The sequence below is a fragment of the Lacerta agilis genome, chromosome 2, assembly GCF_009819535.1.
Source record: "Lacerta agilis isolate rLacAgi1 chromosome 2, rLacAgi1.pri, whole genome shotgun sequence".
Lineage (NCBI taxonomy): Eukaryota > Metazoa > Chordata > Lepidosauria > Squamata > Lacertidae > Lacerta > Lacerta agilis.
This window is the reverse complement of record NC_046313.1, coordinates 207,302-218,955: the sequence shown is the minus strand read 5'-3', so window position 1 is coordinate 218,955 and position 11,654 is coordinate 207,302.

Genomic DNA, 11,654 nt, shown 5'->3' with positions numbered 1-11,654 from the left:
ACCACTGGAGGGAGAGCTGTTCCGAAATCTTAATTTCTCCAATAGAGGGAGCTCCTATTCACATCCAAAAAACAAAAGTCAAAAACTCAGCAATACCGGTTATTGCCACTAGATGTCAGCCGTTGGCACACTCTCTCTAACTTTCGTTTCCCCTCTTTGCAGAAACAAAAGTTTACTATCACAACAAAACTTTTAAACGTCTCAACAGAAAAAGCAAGGAGAAGAGTCCGAGAGTACAATCAACACTTTACAGTCAGTCTTTCCAGCGCACAGAGTCAATCTCCACACCAAAAGCCACAAACAATCCAAACTTGTAATCCTGCCCCGATGGGCTTTGTAATCCACCCCCCTCCAACAGGGGATTGCGATACCCAATAAAGCTAAATTATAATCCTGCCCCAATGGGCTTTATAATCCACCCCCCGACAGGGGAATCCAAATGTCCCCCAAATAGGGGAATACAGTCCTCCACCCTCACTGATCTCTCCAGAGCAAAGTATGGGATCCTGATATCCACCCCTTTGCTGTCCCAATGACAGGGCCGTCTCATCCATAGGGGCTGGTGGCGCGGCGCACCAGGGTGCAGGGCCCCCCAGGGGTGCCCCCACGAGCCCGCCGGCATACCGGGCTCCCCCTCCCCAACCCGCCCCCACCCCCACGGGCGGGCACTCGCGCGCCGGCGGGCAGACGGGCGGGCGGGCTGCAAGCCAGCCGCCCTCGCCTCCCGGAGCCCCAGCTGAAGCGCTGGAGCGGCGTGGGGCTTTGCGTGCCCTTCCAGCACCCCAGCTGGGGCTCCGGGAGGCGAAGGCGGCCGGCTTGCAGACCGCCTGCCTGCCGGCTTGCAGCCCGCCCACTTGCCGGTGCGCGAGCGCCCGCCCGCCATCCTTCGCCTGCCGGCGCGCGAGCGCCCGCTCCAACGCCACGCCCCTCATCCCCAGCTCGCCCACCCCCCCTCCCGAGGGGCGGCCAGCGCGGGAGGGAGGCGGGTGGAGAGGCAGCAGGCTGGGGGCGCCGAGGGATCGCTGCACCACGGCGGCCGATCCCTCTAAGACGGCCCTGCCCAATGAATTCCAGGATTTTCAAAGAAACCAGCACCATTTTCTCACCGCTGTCAGACGGACTCCCTTGTTGCGCCCTTCAGCTTTCCGAATTCTTTCAAAGTCCAACTCCAAATAAAAAATTACAGGGTAAACCCCCCCCCCCCAATAAAAACAGAATCCGATCTAAAAATTTAGGAAACTCGCCGCTTTCACCAGAAGCCAGAGACTGCGCAACGTCGGGTTAGCGATGCCTCCCCTTTGCGCCCGCAGCTCGATCCCGTCATACGGATTTATTGCAAAAATCCGCAGAGCGGGAGAGCACGCTATGGTGCTGCTGGGTGCCATGATCCACAAGGTACCCCCCTCGTGGTTTTGGGGGGCTGCAGAGCCTTTGCAGGACCCCCTAAAAGCCCCGATGCCGCTCGGAATTCCCTGAAGAGCTATTCCCTGCTTCTTTTCCGATGGCCGCAACGAACTGGATGTGGATTTATAATGAATTGAAGGAAGTGTTAAAAAACACTTTTATTAAAAAACCAGAAGCCTTTTTATTGGGAATTATAGGGGATGAAATCCCCATAAAAGACACTACTTTCTTTCTGTATGCCACAACAGCAACAAGAATTTTAATTGCCAAATATTGGAAGATGAAAGAGATGCCCACAGTAGAAAAATGGAAAATGAAAATCATGGACTATATGGAACTGGCCAAACTGACAGCGAGACTACATGACCAAGAGGAGGAGACGGTGCAAGAAGAATGGAAGAAATTTAGATATTATTTGAAAAAATACTGTTTTATTTAGATGAGTTTACCTTAGGGAAGTTATATTAGATTTTTGGTATGATGTTTGAAATGAATTTAATAAGGATATTAGAAAGAAGTAATAAGATGTGACTGTGGAAATGAGACTGCCAAAGTAGATAGGCAAAGAAATTCAGAAGGTGGGGATCGGGGGAAGTCACTCTTAAAATGTTAGAGAAGAAAGGTTAAGAAGATATTAATTTTCTTTTTATGTTTTGTGTTTATAATGTTTAGTTGTATATGTTTGTTTGTATTGTCGTCGAGAAAATAAATAAAATATAATATGTATATTATATATGTCAGACATGACACCTGGTGCCTCTCAGAAGCCTTTAAGAGTGGAACGATGGGCCAATCTGGAGCTGGAATGGTTCCATTATTTATATCAGGCGGGAGGAACCTTTTTCCAGCCTAAGGCCACATTCCCTTGTGGAGAACAGGGGCCTCATGCTGCTTTGGGTGGGCTGACTATAATGGATGTGACTGTGAGCTCTGTCGCAGCCATGCAGTTTCCATTCTCCATCCTCTGGCACCAGGAAAGCAGTGATAATTAAGAGGCAGGTGAGGTGTTTGCCCTGGGGAAGAGATGTGGCCCCAGAAGAGTCCAGAGGCCTGCATAGAGAACCCCAGAGGGTCACATTTGCCAACCCCAGACATGAGGTTCCTCCCTCTGGCTCTATATCAAAATATTTTCAGCTGTGGACCATTATTTATACAATTGATTGAATTAGAATTTCCAGCATTATAGATCTTAAACAATCTTACTGGTGCTATCTTTGATAATGATCCTGAAAAACTGAAAAAAGGGGAAAACCTGATGGCTAAAACTCAAATGCTATTCTACATATTTTCTCAGGGATGTCTGTTTCCAAAGAATTTGCTATATATGGTTGTTCAATGCAGCAGACGGAGGTAGAAGAACATGATTAAATGTGGTGGTGGGGTTTCTTAAAAAAGGGGGGGGGAGAATGAACTCTCTGTGTGGAATGGGGAAGGGAATTAACCATTGGGATTGACTTCCCATGAAAGAAATTAATTCCCAGTGTTTTCCAAATATATCATCATTAGACTCCCTATTTAAAAAGATATATTGGGCCAAATAAAATTTAATAGTTTAATAGAGTTAGTAGTAACCAGAGGTAGTTGCTCTTTGGGCACTTAAAAACCTATTAACCTGCAGATCAGTGAAATTTGATGCTTCAGATTGGGGTGCCAATTTGAGAACTGGTTTCATTTATTTGCAATTGCATTCTTGTCAATGCAAATGACAGATCCTTGTTACTGAAAAGAAAAGTTTCCTGGACTGTGACTCTTCCAGCTCATTAAATTAAACCAGTCTCCTTTTTAGTGTCCTGTGGGGCTTAGCTGCCTATTTCCAAAACAAATCTCTCTCCCGCAAGCTTCCGTTGCAGTAAGGGAGTCTACAAATAAGTTGGCAAATAGGTTCCTCCCTGTCCCCACGGCATTATAAACTTTTGCACACTTTTAATAAGGCCCCTATATGCTGTTGTGCAAAGTATACTTTTTAAAGCAACTTGTCATTAGCAAACTTTGCAAATGGCAATACCCTAGATAGGCAATTATTTTTGTTTTGAAGTGCAAGAAACTTCCACACTCCACTGTCTGCTTTCTGCTGGAGCTGGTTGGAGAGTTATGGCGGAATAAACCAAGAGCAGTCAATGTACTGCCCTCCAGCCGATGACCACAGTGGCTGGGGCGGATGGGAGTTGTGGTCCAAAACATCAGGAGAGCACCACATTGGCAGGAGTGGGGAACCTGTGGCCCTCCAGATATTGCTAGACTACAACTCGCATCACCATGCTGGCTTCAGCTGATGGGAGTTGTAAACCAACAACATCTGGAAGGCTACAGGTTCTCCATCCCTGCTCTAAAGCCACAGCTCCCTGATTCACACAAAACCAGCTCAGATAGTGATGCCATGGATGAGGAACTGGTAGGGTCAACATCAGGACTTGGTAGCATCCGGTCCATGGTCCAGCAGGGGGCTAACTGCATAGCCTCCTGGCCCTGCTCTTCCTCCTATTTGCTCTGGCTGCCTTTTCACCTGCCTTCTCCCTGGATAACGGTCCCAATTGGGTGTCAGTGGGCAGGAAAGCAGAGGGACAGTGATGACATGGACATGGAAGTGGGACTGCTTGGGGAGGCAGCCTCTGAGGGCCTCTTGCTCAGGAACGCACTAAAATCTGGAGCCTACCCATGGCTATTGGACACCAAAGTTGTTGCATGATTATTTGGCTTCACTGAAAACAGTGTGTTCACTCAAGGACCTGCTCTGTGGGGAGCTGGCTTAAGGCACCAGGCCCATTGGCAGACCAACTCTGTCTTACAAATATATCTGCAAGTGAGACATGAAAACTGAAAACATCAACCCGGTCCCTGCCATGTGGGAATCCCTTGCCAATGTCCACAGTGCCTAGAGACAGTCAGGTTGTGTATTCACAACAGTGACCAGAGGAAGAATGACCGCTGGGGGGAGTGCAGAGAGAAGAAACACCATGGGGCATCTGTGGCAGCAAAAGCAGCTGCCTTCATCTGCTCCAGCTGCAACAAAATACAGTGGTACCTCGAGTTACAGACGCTTCATGTTACAGACTCCGCTAACCCAGAAATAATGCTTCAGGTTAAGAACTTTGCTTCAGGATAAGAACAGAAATCGTGCTCTGGTGGCGCAGCGACAGCGGGAGGTCCCATTAGCTAAAGTGGTGCTTCAGGTTAAGAACAGTTTCAGGTTAAGAACGGACCTCTGGAACGAATTAAGTACTTAACCCAAGGTACCAATGTATGTCTCTCTCCCGTATCAGTCTCTACAGCCACAGCAGGCACTGTATCACTTCAATGGCTTGACTTCATTGCCAAAGGCACACTCCTCCATTGTCTCTTGAGGCACACAGATGCCAACCTGTTTACCTAATGAACAGGATGTTGGCAAGAATATATCCTACAAACTGCAATCATGGCATGGTGGTAACACTGTGTGATGGTGGAAGGAAGAGTTAGGTTAGAGAAGCTCAATCAATCAATCAATCAATCAATCAATCAATCAATTGTTTACTAGGGTCAACGGACTATTAAACAGAGTACAAAATATAAAGTAATTTAGAACCCCATCCTCAGTAGAACTGAATATGAATGATTAAATGTGGTATTATGAACTCACCATCATAGCAAGTCTGAGAGATATTGGGAATAATTCAATGCTGTGCAAAGTTGATTGTTCTGTCGCACAAGCATTTCAGCATGTCAGACAGAATGATCTGCCCTCTGGTTCCCCTGCAAGCTGTCTGGGGGTTCTTCCCCCCCCCAGCCAATTTTGGGTGCAGAGGACACTTGGGGGGGGAGGGGGATAAAAGGACTGCACAAAGACTCCACTGATGAATACCATCCATTACAGCATGCAGATATATTGACAGCTGGTTGGTAATCAATTTAGAAGACACCTCAAGGAAGATACTCAAAATGTTGCAGTGCATTGCTGGAGAAGATCTGTAATGGCTAATACCCACACCTAAGAACAGAACCTCTGTCTTTAGAGGCAACATAGCTCTGCTTACCAAATGGTGTGGACTCACAACAATAGAATTGTAGAGTTGGAAGGGACCCCAAGAGTCATCCAGTCCAACCTCCTGCAATGCAGGAATCTCAACTAGATCATACATGACAGATGACCATTCAACCTCTACTTAAAAACCTCCAAGGAAGGAGAGTCCACCACCTCATGGGAGACAATCAAACAGCTCTTACTGTCAGAAAGTTCTTTCTGATGTTGTATTGAAATATCATTTCTTGTAACTTGAAGACATTGGTTTCAGTCCTACTCTTCAGAGCAGAAGAAAACAAGCTTGTTGCATCTTCCATGGGACAGCTTTTGAGGTATTGGAAGATGGCTCTCGTATCTTTTCTCAGTCTCCTCTTCTCCAGGCTAAACATATCCAACTCCCTCAACTGTTCCTCATAAGATTTGGTTCCTAGACCCTTGATGATTCTGGTCACCCTCCTCTGCACATGTTTCAGCTTGTCAAGATCCTTCTGAATTTGTGGTGCCTAGAAGTGGACACAGTACTCCAGGTGTGGTCTGACCAAGACAGAATAGATCAGGAAGAATGACGACAACAACAACAACAACAACAACAACAACAACAACCCCACCCATTGAACTGGGTTGCCCCAGCCACCCCAGCCTTCCAACATAATATAAAAAACATAACGCATTAAAAACTTCCCCAAACTATCTTCCATTTTTACCCAAAAGGCATGTATTTGGTTCTCTCTTTGACATGGGATGGGAGGGTATTCCACAGCTTCTGCTGATGTAGCCTAGAATAGCATTGGCTCTTTTTGCTACTGCATCACACTGTTGGCTCATTTTCAGCTTGTGGTCAACTAAAATCCTTTTCACATATACTACTGGCAAGTCATGTGTCCTGCATCTTGTATTTATTTAGCTGGTTCTTCCTGCCTAAATGTGGAACCTTACATTTGCCCCACTGAGATTCAATTCATCAGTTTGGATCCAGTTTTGCTGGCTAAAGGAATGAATATCATTTAAAAATTCTGATGTTTTAGATCTTGAAGGTCATGACAATAGATATGGCTGGCACGCATATCTGTGGTACACAGAGCTTTCCTAAACCATGGAGTAAGGAAAGTGGTTTATGAAGTATGGGGAAAATATATTCATTAGAACAAAAAACACCATGGTGGCTTTCTCCACTGGAGGTGATGTCTCTTAAAAAACAACAACATGAGAAATGACTGGGCATCTTATAAAGAACTATTAATGGAAGTAGATCATGAGTTGAAACTAAAGAGATTTGAAGATATAAGAGGATTACTAACTGATTGGTTACAATACCATCAACTCAATGATATATTTAAGATGGAGCAAAAGAAAGGTTTCTTTAATGAGCTGTTAGAAAACAAGACTAAATTACTTTAAAAGTGTATAAATTATTGTTAGAATGGCATATGAAAGACGAACAGGTCAAATCAGTAATGATACACTGGGCAAGGGATTTTGGATATAATATACAATCAGCAGCATGGGAGACTTAAAGTTTACAGCATGCTACAATTTGAAAGAAAATTATATGAAATTATATGAAAATTATGTACTGCTGATATTTAACCCCTAGCAAATTAGCTAAAATGTAATAAAGCAAGATCAAATACATGCTGGAAATGTAAGGAAAAAGAGGGCACCTTCCATCATATGTGGTGGATTTGTAAAGTAGTAAAATAATTTTGGGAGATAATATACAATGAATTGAAAAAAATGTTTAAAATAACATTTTCTAAGAAACCAGAAGCTTTTCTTTTAGGAATTGTAGATGCCAAAATTCCAAGTGACCAGAAGAGACTTTTCATGTGTGCGACTACTGCTGCCCAGACACTATTAGCCCAGAGATGGAAAGAAAGCACAGTCCCTACCAAAGAAGAACAGCAGATTAAACCAACCAATGGAGTATGCAGAAATGGCAAAACTGACTGGAAGAATTAGGAATCAGGAAGACCAAAATTTCAATAAAGAATAGGGAAAATATATAATTTACCTAAAAAAAATCATTGTAAACAATAAAAATTATTACTAGGATTGGAATGCAGTTAAACGTTGGGCTATGGTTTTATCAGAGATTTAATAAAACTGGATTAACAAAGAAGATGCATAAGGACCCACAGAGTGTCCAAGGGAATTTATGGAAATTGTTTTATTTGCTTGCTTGATGATTGTTTCCAAATTTGTAAATTTAAATAAATTTATATATTAAAAGACTTAGACCAGAGATGGGAATTTGTGTGTCTCCAGGTGTATTTGATAACTCCTGTGTCCTTGACCCCTGGCCATGCTGGATGGCACTGATGGGAGTTATAATCCCACATCACCTTTGTTTATTTCAGGTGCTCGCAATCTGCCCTTCATCCAAAGGTCCCAGGGCAGAGAATACACATGCAGAAGATCACTTGTAACAACAACTTTAAAAGGTTAAGACCATTTGTAATTATTGCCTGAACAAATTGTACTTTGTTTATATCACACAAGATAATTCTATAGAAAATCAAGTAATATGTTATGTGTTTTATGTTATTAAGGTAACAATGTGACCTGTCAGGGGAAAAGGTGGAATAAATAATATAACAACAGCATAATTCCTGCATTTTCCACCCCCCAAATTCTTACCCTTGGCTTCAAAAGTGCAATGTCAGGTCAACGATTCACAAGGCGGCTGTCATCCACAACTTGACCTGGCATGTGTAACAGAGTGCTGGTTGGATGAAGCAAATAGATCTGTCCTTCCGCTGCTTGTCCACCAGGTTTCTCTTACACACAGCAACCCAGGTCATATGGGGGGTGGGGGTTGCAGTGGTTTTTACACCAGGAGTCCTATTGGGAAGACCCAGTTTTCTGAGTGCATGTTCTGGAAGTTGGGCAATAGGGGCAGTACAGGATTCCTTTTGATGTACTGAGCTCCCCTCTGCATAAAGGATTCCCTGCCTGAACTGCTTCAGGTCATGGTGGATGTTCTCCTGGAGACATCTAGTTTGGTTGTCCTAGGGGATTTTAACACCCATGCCAACACAACCTTACAAGGGGCCGCTCAGGACTTCGTGGAAAGCATGGCCTCCATGGAGCTGTCCCTGAATAAGTTTGGCCAAACTCATAGTTGCGGACATGCCTTAGACCTGGTGTTCACCTCTATGGATGTGGGTGATCTGACACTAAGTAAAAGCGAAACAAAAGAAGTGCCATGGTTGGATCACTTCCTGGTGCAACTGGACTTCTGCGTGACTCTTCCCCTCTGAAGGGAAGTGGGACCAATTTGGATGGCCCACCCCTGCCCCTTAATGGATACAAATGGTTTCCAGAGAGTCGTAGGAGATTTTTTCCCCCATGTTGATGGCCTTTCAGTTGATTCCATGGTAGCCTGCTGGAATGCAGAGTTAACCAGGCACAAGGAGAAGGGGATGACAGATGATGAGATGGTTGGACAGTGTTCTCGAAGCGACTGGCATGAGTTTGGCCAAACTGCAGGAGGCAGTGGAGGATAGGGGTGCCTGGCGTGCTCTGGTCCATGGGGTCACGAAGAGTCGGACACAACTGAACGACTGAATAACAACAATCAGCTGTCTGGATCCAGAGCACCCTGACTGATTGGAGCCCACACAGCCCCGTGGTTTTCCCCAGAGCTGAGAGTGATGAAAGAACTGCTGAGACTGCTAGAGCACCAGTGGCAGAAAACTCATTCTGAATCGGACCAGACACAGGTTAGAGCTCAACGTCGAGCCTACCAAGTGGTGATAGCGACGGTGAAGAGAAAACAGCAGCAGGAGACTCTTTCAGGTGTTTCGCAATCCAACAGAACCACCTTTGCCATCAGGGGCTGGTAAGGACCCCAAGAACTCCTGCAATGATTTTGCTAAGCTTTTTTTAGACCCACTGAAAGAGGCGGTTATTAAACCGCTTCTTTAAAAAACATCTTTAGACCTGGCCAATATGGCCAACTATCACCCAAGCTGAAAACTTCCATTCTTGGGCAAGGTGACTGAGCGGGTGGTTGCTGAACAACTCGGCATGCCTAGAGGATGCAGACCATTTGGCCGCATCATGGTCACACTGGTCGATAATCTCTGGCGGGCTAGGGACAAAGTTGAAAGCTGTTTCCTAGTTCTGCTGGATCTCTCAGCGGCCTTTGATACCATCTACCATAACATCCTTCTGGACCGTTTAGAGGGGCTGGGAGCTGGGGTCACTGCTATACAGTGGTTCTGCTTCTTCCTCCTGGGCCGTGTCCAGAAAGTGGTGTTGGGGGATGAGTGTTCAGACCCCTGGGCTCTCACTTGTGGGGGTCCTCTCCCCTATGCTTTTTAACATTTATTTGAAGCCACTGGGAGAGATCATATGGGGGTTTGGGCTGGGTGTTCATCAGTATGCAGGTGATACATCTCTTTTAAATCAGAACCAGTAAAGGCGGTGAAGACAGTGTGAGTGCCTGGAGGTGGTTGGAGGATGAATGGCAGCTAACAGATTGAGGTTAAATCCTGAGAAGACAGAAGTACTGTTTAGGGGGGACAGGGGACAGGCAGGTATGGAGGACTTCCTGGTTCTGAATGGGGTAACTGTGCCCCTGAAGGACTATGTGCGCAGCCTGGGAGTCATTTTGGACTCACAGCTTCCATGGAGGCACAGGTTAATTCTGTGTCCAGGGCAGCTGTCTACCAGCTCCATCTGGTACACAGGCTGAGATCCTACCTGCCTGTGGACTGTCTTGCCAGAGTGGCACATGCTCTAGTTATCTCCCACTTAGACTACTGTAATGCGCTCTACATGGGGTTACTCTTGAAGGTAACCTGGAAACTACAATTAATCCAGAATGCGGCAGCTAACTGGTGACTGGGAGTGGCCACCGAGACCATATAACACTGGCTCCCAGTATGTTTCCAAGCACAATGCAAAGTGTTGGTGTTGACCTTTAAAGCCCTAAACGGCCTCGGTCCTGTATACCTGAAGGAGCGTCTCCACCCCCATCGCTCAGCCCGGACACTGAGGTCGAGCGCCGAGGGCCTTCTGGCAGTTCCCTCACTGCGAGACGTGAATTTACAGGGAACCAGGCAGAGGGCCTTCTCGGTGGTGGTGCCTGCCCTGTGAAATGCCCTCCCATCAGATGTCAAGGAAATAAGCAACTATACTACTTTTAAAAGACATCTGAAGGCAGCCCTGTGTAGGGAAGTTTTTAATGTTTGATGTTTTATCGTGTTTTTAATATTCTGTTGGGAGCTGCCCAGAGTGGTTGCGGAAACCCAGCCAGATGGGCAGGGTATAAATAATGAATAATAATAATAATAATAATAATAATAATATTGAAATACTGAAGTGTAAATTGTGATATATGATTTAAGCAGGTGCACTGCCTTGCCCTGCACATTGCAGGGTATGCTGACGTCCCGAGACATAAGTGCGCCACTGCAGAACTGGAGGGGGGGGTCTCTTCACTGAAAATTGGGGGGGAAGGGCTTGACACCCAAGGCCCTGCATAGATGGTACCCCTGGATTTAAGAAAAGTCACCATTTATTAAAGCCAGCCTGCCTTTTGAAAACAGAATTGAGAGAGCCTAAAAAACCAGAGGCCTTTTTCAGCTGCACTGACTAAAATGAACAGTCAGTGACTTCAATTAAAGCTTTAGTTAGTCAATCTACTAATTAACATTAGCATCCCTAATTTTATGTGTTTGAATTTTGATGCTGCATTTATGTGCTGGCTAATAAGTTTTTTTAAATAATTTATATTTTGAGTTGGCTGGGACACAATAAGGAGGAAAAATGGAAACAAAATCTAAAGAACACATATTATTTTGGAGTGATATTTCAAGCTATAACTAACATTTTAACATGTAATCAATACACTACAAAACTTTAAAACATTTTAAATGATTTTAATGAATATATAAATAAGAATTAAACACATTTACAGCTTTAGAAATATCACCAACACCATAAATGCTTCAGAAAAAATAGCATATGTTTTTGATTCATGAATCAAATAAAATACAATTGGAAGTCAAGTCTGCAAGTTTTCCCAAGCTATAACTTTGTTTGCTGAATATTGTTTTGACATTTCTTTGCTAGCTCACTTTGCTTCTCAACATTTGCATTATCCACTGAAATACCTATTTTTGCATGAGATCTACCCAGTCACAAGGTAGTTATGAATATGAGCTTGAAAGTAAAGTGCTGGCTCAGAATATTGGACTATATGTTCAATTTATCTGCATGTGATCTACCAGTCAGATCCAATGCA